Here is a 10,442-nt window from a genome sequence, read left to right as displayed (position 1 = left end):
GTATGTTTCTCATCCTTTTACATCTCTGTTTCAAACACCTGTTCGGGTACATGAAGTCTTGTCGGAGGGTAATATGGGAAACTGTAGAAAATCTGTGATAGGTTAACCCGATAATGCAATATAAATCAAAGCAGAATACTATAACCTACTTCTTCTATCAATTTTCGGAAGCTTAAAGATCGAGCTGAACAATATAACGAGAAGAAGAAGAATCAATGGCACAATACACATGAAAATACTTTGGGGAAAGCCTCAGCTAAAAACCCCACACTGTTGTATTATCATACATGGTGGAAATACATAGGAATTATACAAAGCCTTAGCTTTCAATGCTAGCCAACTCTCAGTACAATCCTCACAGATGCTCACAGGAAATCTTGGCTTCTCTCCAACCTTCCTCTCTGCCCAACAAGCTCCTATTTCCTTGCGTTGTTCCTTCTGGATGATTAGCCTATTACCAAGTGGAAAACCTCCTTCAAAACTGCGCAATCCTCAAGGATAAATCCTTGACTGCATGCATGCTTTTTATCCATGAGAAAACACATGCAACTGATAGTACACTGTCCTTGAGCTTTAATCTCAACTGGGTCTTTCTTAGAATATACATGCATGAGTTTCTGAAGAGGGAATCTTCAGTTAACTGGAGTAGCACTAGTTGAGTGCATTAATGCATCAACTGACTGCTAACTCACTATTAGTTCCTCAAACAGTTTGGAACTAATTTAACTAGACTTAACTCAGTAAACTGAGTTAACTAATTACAACTCAAATATAACTCAATCTTATCTCCTTAATTTAAGGGATAACTCTTGCATGACTTCAAAAATACTTCTAACTTGAATTTCTCCAACTAATTAAATTAAAATAAATTAATTAATTATATCCAAGTAGTTGTTAAGACTAAATTTGATTTTAATTCACAATTTAATTCAAGGACAAATTAAATTGGAATATTCTTGTTGCCATATTTCAACACTCCCTCTCAACAAGAAAGGGATTATCTGCCACAACTTCTTAGATTCGGTTTTACCTTCTGAAGAAGCAATCTTCGAAGTAATGATGGGTATAGATCGACCTTGGGAAGACTTACACCATCGTTCATACTTTCTTCCTCCATTGCAGGAAGTAGAATCTAGATTCTCCGAGCTCCTCACTAGTGATGTTTGTACGGTGTCAAACCCTTTGGCTCCAGCACACATTCGTGCCGAAGGTAATATGTCGGTAATTTCAAAAATGATACCTATAAACAGCTCTAGGGACCCTAGTGTCATCGAGAATATCTTCATCGGAATTGAGTGTTCCCCTGAAGAAATTCAAATCTACACCGACCTGTTCAAGGAATATCGTGATGTATTTGCTTGGTCTTATGAAGAAATGCCTGGCATTGATCCTTCTATAGTTCAACATGAGATCAAGACATATGAAAACGCGAAACCAGTTCGTCAGAGGCTTCGGCCGGTTAACCCTAGGAAAGTTGCAGCTATCAAATCTGAGGTTGAGAAGCTGCTAAAGGCGGGTTTTATATACCCTGTTCTTCTTACTGATTGGGTTTCTAATCCAGTCCCTGTGGACAAAAAGCAAGGAACAATCCGAGTATGCATCAATTTTAGGGACCTAAACAAGGCTTGTCCAAAAGATAATTACTCCATGCCATTCATTGATCAGATTATCGACGAGTGTGCGGGTAATGAAATTTTTTCCTTCATGGATGGTTTTTCAAGTTATAATCAAATCTCTATCCGTCCTGAAGATCAACATAAGACAACTTTTATATGTCCCTGGGGTACCTTTGCATATAGAAAGATGCCCTTTGGTCTTAAAAATGCTGGAGCCATTTTTCAGTGGGCCATGTCATATGCTTTCCACAACATCAAACATGTCATCGAGGCATACTTGGATGATCTCGCTGCTCGTTCTCGAAAGTGAACCGATCATCCTAGTCATCTTCGATTGGTTTTTGAACGATGTCGTTTTTATAAAATCCGGTTGAATCCCAACAAGTGCATTTTCACGGTTACGTCCGGTCGGTTGTTAGGGTTCATTGTGTCTAATGAAGGGATTCGGGTTGATCCCTTCAAGGTTGAGGCAATAGTTCAGTTGCCTCCCCCATCCTCAATTCGACAACTTCAAAGTCTTCAAGGGAAGGCTAATTTCTTAAGACGGTTTATAGCAAATTATGCCGAGATCACTAAAGGGTTCATGCGTTTGCTACGAAAAGGAGTTCCATTTGTGTGGGACAACTTTGTGCAGCGGTCGTTTGATGCTTTGAAAAAGGCATTAGTCTCTGCCCCGCTTTTGAGTCCACCGGATTATGGTAGAGACTTCCTTTTATATCTCGCCGCAGCAGAATCAACCATTGGTATGGTTCTAGTTCAGGAGGACGATGCTCTCGCTGAGCACATGATTTATTATTTGAGTCGAGGCTTAATAGGTCTTGAACTTCGCTATTCTCCGGTTGAGAAGTTGGCCTTGGCAGCTGTCCATGCTGTCTAGAGGCTCCGTCATTATATCTTGCTACGCGAAACTTTTATCTTAGCGGCGGTCAATCCATTTCAATTTGTCCTTAGTAGGCGAGTGATTGGGGGCAAATATAATAGATGGATAGTCATTTTGCAAGAATTCGATCTCGAGTTCTTGTCTGCCAAGTCTAAGAAATCCATGGTTTTCGCGGAGCTAATTTCTGAGCTTCCTTGTGGAGAGGATACTGTTTATGAGGAAAGTTTTCCCGAAGAACATTTATTCCTCATCTCTTCACTCGACCCTTGGTATGGAGATATCATTGTCTATCTCTAGACTTCGAAGTTTCCCTCTACTTTCTCCAAGGATGAACGTCGAAAATTACGTCACCTGGCTAAAAACTATGTTATCATTGGTAACACATTATATCGTCGAGGGGTTGATTCAATCCTTCGGCGCTGTTTAACCTTAGAGGAAGCAGAGTCTGTGCTCAATGATTGCCACAGTGGAGCTTGTGGCGGTCATCTATCAGGGCTTGCTACAACCCAGCGCATCTTACGTGCCAGCTATTTTTGGCCTTCACTCTTTAAAGACTGTGTGGAAGCGGTCAAACGCTGTCACCCGTGTCAAATTTTTACTCGGAAGATGCGCGCGCATCCAGCTCCCCTTTTTCCCGTTGTCACCGTCGGTCCCTTTACCAAGTGGGGTATTGATTTTACAACTTGTAATCTGCCTTCAGCGGCGAATTACAAGTACATTATCGTGGCTGTAGACTACTTTACAAAGTGGGCTGAGGCCATGCCTACTTATAAGAACGATAGTGACATGACAGCTTTGTTTCTTTTCAATCAAGTTATCTCAAGATTCGGTATCCCAAGAGAGATTGTCACTGACCATGGCAGTCATTTCCAGAATCAACTGATGTCCGAATTGGCTCTTAAATTAGGTTTCTGCCAAGAGCATTCGTCCCCTTATTATCCTCAGGCCAATGGACAGGTCGAGGCAGTCAATAAAACTCTTAAGACGATACTCCAACGGACAATCAATAAAAATCGGTCCAACTGGCACATTATGTTGTATTCGGCTCTTTGGGCATACCGAACCTCTATCAAAATGGCTACCGGTTTTACTCCTTTTCAGTTGGTTTATGGGATGGAATCTATCTTTTCGGTTGAATGTGAAATTCCATATCTTAAGTTGGCTATTGAGCTTCTTCCAGAGACTTCGAGTCTCGAGGAGCGCCTAGTTCACTTGGAACATCTCGATGAGCAGCGTCGAGTTGCCGCCACAATGAATGAGGCCCATAAGAAAAGGGTTAAAACACAGTATGATAAGTCTGTCTGTCCTCGAGTCTTTTCTGAAGGCGACCTTGTCCTGGTCTATGACCAAGATAAGGACGCCTTGGGGGCAGGAAAATTTAAGCCTATGTGGTACGATCCTTTCATTATTAAATGAGTTTTAGAAAAAGGATCGTATGAGTTAATTGATTTCGAAGGAAACAAGCTGGCGGAGCCCCGCAACGGGCTCTACCTAAAGAAGTACTTTGCTTAGTTTTGACCAGGCAATGGATTCTTTGTATTTTATGTATATTTGTACATATATCATCGAGAGTTTTCTGATATCAACACTTTTTGGTCTGCTGTGGCAGGTGTTGATGGATGATTTGGTCTATTTTGGGTTCGCCGATGGTGCTAGTCGGCACACTCAGAATCTTGCTTCCGTTGCTTGGGTACTCTATTATCCAACTGGTCAATTGATGGCATCAAGAGGCATGTGCATCGGTCCTGCTTCAAACAATATGGCCGAGTATACTGCTGTTATTAATTTATTATCCGAGGCAATCTCTCATGGGATCGACTCGTTGGTAGTATATCTTGATTCTCAATTGATAGTGTCTCAATTAAATAACATTTATCAGGTACGGGATCTGTCGCACGGAATGTGTCGATCTTGCGGACAAGATAGACCTTCCTAGAATCTAAAGAAGACCTAACGACAAGCAAACCAACCAGACACTATCTTTCTCTAAATATGCTTTAATAAACAATAGCAAACAAGTGCTTTTAGGGCCTACCTTTGGTCCAACTCAAGCTTGTGGATGCCCTCGCTCCTTTGATCCAAATGAGCTCCTCTTCATGAATCTGCAAACACAAACAAGGCAAACAAATTAAATATCACTTGAAAAACCAATTGCATAAAACATATTTAACATGAAAGTCAAGGAGTCCATGAAACAAATAACATAAGATACTTGTTGAGAAAAATGAGTTTGATTGTATTAATTCAAAATAATAAGAACCTTACAACCTTTGCCTTGACGCTGTACAAGCTCCTCCCAGGGTCCAACAAGATGTCTCCTCTACTTTGACAAGTTTCACTCACTCTGCAATGGAACCAAAAGGTATGTGATCTCTCCTCTCAAGCTCAACCAAAGAGTCTCAATTTCACCAGAATTTACCCTCAAAATGTTCATCTTCTAACCTCCCTAGTCCTCACCCCAATGCCTATATTTATAGTGCAATGGAGGGAAGTTACTAGGTCCTCCTTCAAAGGGATAAAGCCCTCCTTCAAAGGGATAGCTCCTTTAGTCAAGGGATTAGCTCCTTCTCTTTTGGGATGCATGAACCACCTCAGAGCGAACAATCCACGTCAAAATTCCTTCTAGAAAACTCTATAATTAACCCAAAGTGAGTTTTTTAAGATAAAACTTGCGCCTTTTGACTTTCACAGGGGTCCGCACCTTCACCGTTAGGAACAGAGCGGGTAGGTACGCAACTTTTGTACACAGAAGGTGCGGGACTGTAGGTGACCATGAGAGAAAGTGCGGAACCATAGTTACATGGATATTTAATGTCTTTCTCCCACTTCTAAAGCTTGATTTGAAGAGCTGAGGTCTTAGAATTGCTTAGGAGGACAGTACAAGTGATGATAGACCCATACTGACTGCAAATAATCATGGTGACGATATTTTTGTGTAACAGATTGCCCCCTAAAGTGCGAAGTCTGTAATAGATGAGGATTTCATTTATCATATAGGAAGAGTGAAGTACTTTATCATTTCGAGGATTATCTTGTGGAGAGCCCGGTCGGAACCTGTAAAAACATTTAATGCAAGATATATATATGAGATCATATCATCGCTGAGGTAGGCATTCCCATACTCAGATCAAAACTAACTAGAAACCTATCTACTACTCTGATATAGGAATGATCTTGTAAAACATCATAAGTATAGACTCGTGTGAACACAGTATGGACGCAGCCATCTGTTTATGAATAGTCCACAACATAATCAATACAAAATTCCTCGCAGCCTGGATGGTGGAAACTAGATCCAGGGTCTTCATTTCTACTTCCCGAAATAGTACGATTCTATCCATGCGAATAAATGTGTTGATGTCGAACATGATAGAAACCACTTGATTACCAGTCAATGATGTAAACTATTAACAAGTGTGAGAGAAACCACCAGTGATGTCAATGGCTCTCAAAGTACCCAGTACAATCCATGAGATGTGAGTAAATGTGTTGATGTCGAACATATCACGGAATCCTTCGATCGAAAGTCAATGATGAAACTGTCGTCAAAGGCGAGAAACCTGCCATTGAGGCATGTAGATCTCAAGGTACTGACGATTTCTAGATCGTCATTCTAGATAATGAGCTGATGTCGATTGAAAGCGATCCGTCGTAGGCAAGCCCACAACACGAAATCATAGATCAAGTTGAAAAAATTTAGTTGCAAGGACTGACTTAGGGATGGTCAAGATGGATGACAGATATTTTGCAGATGAATGGCTTATTGGCAGTGACCTCTTGAACACATAACGACACGACAAATGGCTTGGTGACAATTGACCCAAATTTAATACCCAGAAACCGGCTGAAGACTTTCAATGTGGTTTGATCAACTGTTAGGAAAAGGATTTCCCAACCCAGGTGAATAAAAGTGTCGTGTTCAAGAGTGGTTACAAAGTATGACAAACAGACTCATTTTCCTCTCTTTTCCCCCACCATTTCTGGCAAGTACTTCTTTATTTTGACAAGCTTGAGGAGGATAACATTTTCTTGATTATAAGCTCATCCTTCGGATGAGTCCAACTTAGTTTAGATTTGAACCCTAAGAAGGAGTGGTTCGTTCCTGTTTGTAATTGAATAGGTCCTTTACTGTGAAATTTTAACGAGTCCAGTATAGGAGAAACTCGGCGTTTTTCAATTTTAGAGAGTCTGAAAAACTTAAGAAGACTCCAGGGTTGACCTTTTTCGTAAATTGGTGTCTCCCAAGCCCGAAAAAGTATAAAATAATACTTGAGAGAACCACTTGATCTTTTACAACCGAGTACTTTTCGTTATTAGTGTCACTGATCCAAAAAAGTAAAAAAGCGATCAACGACATGTCGTTTTATAACCAATATCGAATTTGAAACGACAAAAATCCGGCAATCTTTTCATGTTTTTACGGTCGGAAAAGAGCTGTAAGTGGACCGTCTTTTAATTCCGTTTTAACGAGTGTAAAAGAAACGCTCGGCAATCTTTTCATATTTTAGGAGTCAGAAAAGGGCTTAAAGATGACTCTACTTGTTTTTTCGTTGAAAATGATAGATTTCGCCTGAATAATCCTTTATTCTGCACAAAAACACAAACATTACTCATACCTGTTTGAAATGGATAAAAGCGTTGCAAAATACCTTTTCAAAGTGAAACATAAACAAATTTGCGATTTATTTACTCAAAAAACTTATAAAAAGGGCCTTTGTCAATTCATTTTTACCGTTCGAGTTTGGGTGAGAAAATAGTGCTTTTGCTTAGAAAACTTCCCGTGAAGATTGTGGAAAATCCAACCGTTGGAATCGAGCGCCGTCTTCTCCAGGTAATCCACATCATCCTACTCTTCATTTTCAACTGTTTATTTTTTTGATTTAGTCCCTCATTTCATTTTTTGGGAGGGTTTTTAGGCGCAAAACCTGCGCGCGGGGGTCCGCAGGTTTACCATTGCGGACCCGCGGACCCCGACTTTTTCTCCATTGGGAAAAAGCTCGGGGTCCGCACCTTCCGTGTAGACAAAGTGCGTACCCACACACTGTGTCTAACTCGGAGGGTGCGTACCCCACCGCAAGGGTTTTGAACCCAAAATTTCTCAAAAATGGACCAATCAAAATGTTTTCTAGCAATCTAATTAATCTTTATACTTGATGCAGAGAGTATATCATGCTAGATTGGCGTGAACGGGAGCATGAGGACGTGGATACTGCCGCATGGAATCATCAGCCTTCACTTGATGCTTTGAGGGTGTGCGGACTGTACAAATTCTGGACCATTCCTGGCATGAGGGCTCAGGTAGATTTCTTGCAGTGGCTGGTTGATAGATGGAGCATACAGGACCAGTGCTTCTTCATTGGCGGGCACCGGCTCGAAATCGAGCCGGAGGACATTTATTTCTTGACTGGTTTGCCTAAGAGAGGCGAGGACTTGACTCTATTCGGGACTAGGCCGGGTGGCCAGTCTGTCGATAGCCTCCGGTTAGAGTACTGCAACAGCCAGGCTAAAGACAAAGGGATAGACATAAAGACCATATCCCGTCCTGAGCTCATGGTGATTGCGTTTACCGTCACCAGACTCTGCGGAGCTGCCGCATTACATGTTGCCACCGGATCCCAGATGCGTATGGCAGTTGATTGCTTTCGAGGCACCATCTTCAACTGGTGCAATGCTGTGTTGGCCAATGTGAAAGGCCAACTGACCAGGGCCAAGAGCAGACGACTAAAGACCTTTGGTTATGGGGCTTTGGTTGTGAGTTTTGGCCTGGAGAGGGTTCCTATGCTGATCCCACAACATCTTACTGTTGGAGCTGGGCTTCCTCGAGAGCCCAAACTGATGCGATGGGTCGCAGTCATGGCCCGTCACCCGGACGAGAGGACAGAAGTTGCTCGGTTCAAACCTGAGTATTTCCAATGGTTGGAAAACCAGGTATTTTCCATTCAGGATTTCCCTTACGCTGGGATAGATTTCCGTGGTGACCCATACATGGTTCTTCCACCAAGAGAGCAGTGGGACGAGTCAGGTAAAATCCTTTTCAACTTTTCCTATTTTAATTTTTTTTTTTTATATTTTTCATCGTCTCAAAACTGATAGTAAAAATTTCAAATGCAGATGTGGGTCCACAGCGACCAGCCGCTCTCCGACCTTTCGAGAGGAGGCAACCAGTTGCACCCGCGCCAGCCCCACAGGACGAATCAGCAGAGGTTTTGGCCGAGTTGGAGGGTCATCTTGAGCGCTTGACAGGGGATATTCCTGAGACCACTATAGATGACATTCCTCATCGACTTCAGCGCTATGTGATTGGAGTCTCGGGACCTTTTAGGAGGTTCCTTTGCAAGGTGGCCCGGGCAGTGGTTTCTTATAGATATCATCACCAGTGATAGGATGATCGCCTTTTGTGGGCACATGTGACATTTTTGTTTTTTGTACTTATCATTTTTGCCGATCATAAGGTGTTTTTCAACCTATGATCGAAGACGATGTATTTTTGACACACTCCTATATATATATATATATATATATCACTATTACCGGCTTCTCTTGTAAATCATATTATGGAATGGTTTTAAATTTACATGTATGATTATTGCAAATGTCTATTTAACATTCGAGAAGCAATTGCATCTGCTAATGTATTTAAAGACCTTGGAATATGCTGATATTCAATGTAATCAAACTCACGTTCCAAGAGACGCACTCTCAAAAATAATCTTAATAACACTAGATTTCTAATGGCATACACACTATTAAGCTGTAATACAACGAGTTCAGAATCCAAGCTCATTATCAAACTCTGAATCCCAAATGAAATAGATTCAGATAATAACTCAATCACTGCACTATACTCTGCAATGTTGTTTGTTGTTTGACCGAGGCTTACCCCATGCATAGAAACTAACTCGTCAGAGGGTGAATAGATAACCCAAGCTGCGGAAGAGATGTTCCGTGTATTATGACAAGCACCATCAGCAAATCCAATGTATGTTTGGAGAGGCATCGACATCTGCAATATCAAGAGTAAAACCAAGATAAGCAGGAATAATGACGGAAAAACACTCTCTAAACTAAGCACACTTTGTAAACTAAAACACACCAGCTAGAAAGAAAAACTATCCTAACTAAAAATCTCCATACCCCATTCGTTTAAGCATAGTACCTCTTCAAGTAAAGGCCATTTCTGGGTTTACCCAAAGAGTCCCCATCAAAGTCTACCAATTCATAGGCCCCTTTTGCTAGCTTTCGCTTAACAATATAGGGATCATGCCACATAGGAACGAATTTCCCAGCGCCTAATTTATCATTAGCTTGATCATACAATAACACTAGGTCTCCTTCCAAAAAATTTCGAGGGGTCACATTCCGATCATACTGAGCTTTCATACGTTTTGCGTGAGTCTCGATCGCCAATGCAGCATCACGTCGATTCTCATCTAATTGAGCTAAGTGTAACAAACGCTTTTCCTCTTCGGAAGTAGCTGGAAGTAACTCGATGGCCATTTGCAGTGATGGGATTTTGCACTCAATGGGTAACACAGCTTCCAAACCATAGACTAGTTGGAAAGGAGTGAACCTTGTTGATGTTTTTACTGAAGTTCGGTATGCCCAAAGCGCTGAAAATAGCATGTTGTGCCAATTCGACCGATGAATCCCAATGATTCGTCGGATCATGATAACTAAAACTTTGTTGATGGATTCAACCAGACCATTTGCTTGTGGATAATAAGGAGTTGAACTATCGTGACGTAAACCAAGCTGGCCTGTAAGTTCGGTCATCATAACGTTTCGAAAATGACACCCATGATCAGTGATTATTGCTTGTGGGACACCAAACCTAGCAATTATATGATTGAACACAAAAATTGCAGCTGTCTTGCCGTCTGCCTCGAATGTAGGCATCGCCTCGACCCACTTAGTAAAATAATCTACCGCAAGGATGATATACGCAT

This window comes from Pinus tabuliformis, chromosome 9 (assembly GCF_031772625.1).
Source record: "Pinus tabuliformis cultivar Carrire ecotype Pingquan chromosome 9, CPIR1, whole genome shotgun sequence".
In the NCBI taxonomy this organism is placed as follows: domain Eukaryota; kingdom Viridiplantae; phylum Streptophyta; class Pinopsida; order Pinales; family Pinaceae; genus Pinus; species Pinus tabuliformis.
This window is presented reverse-complemented; position numbering follows the sequence as displayed.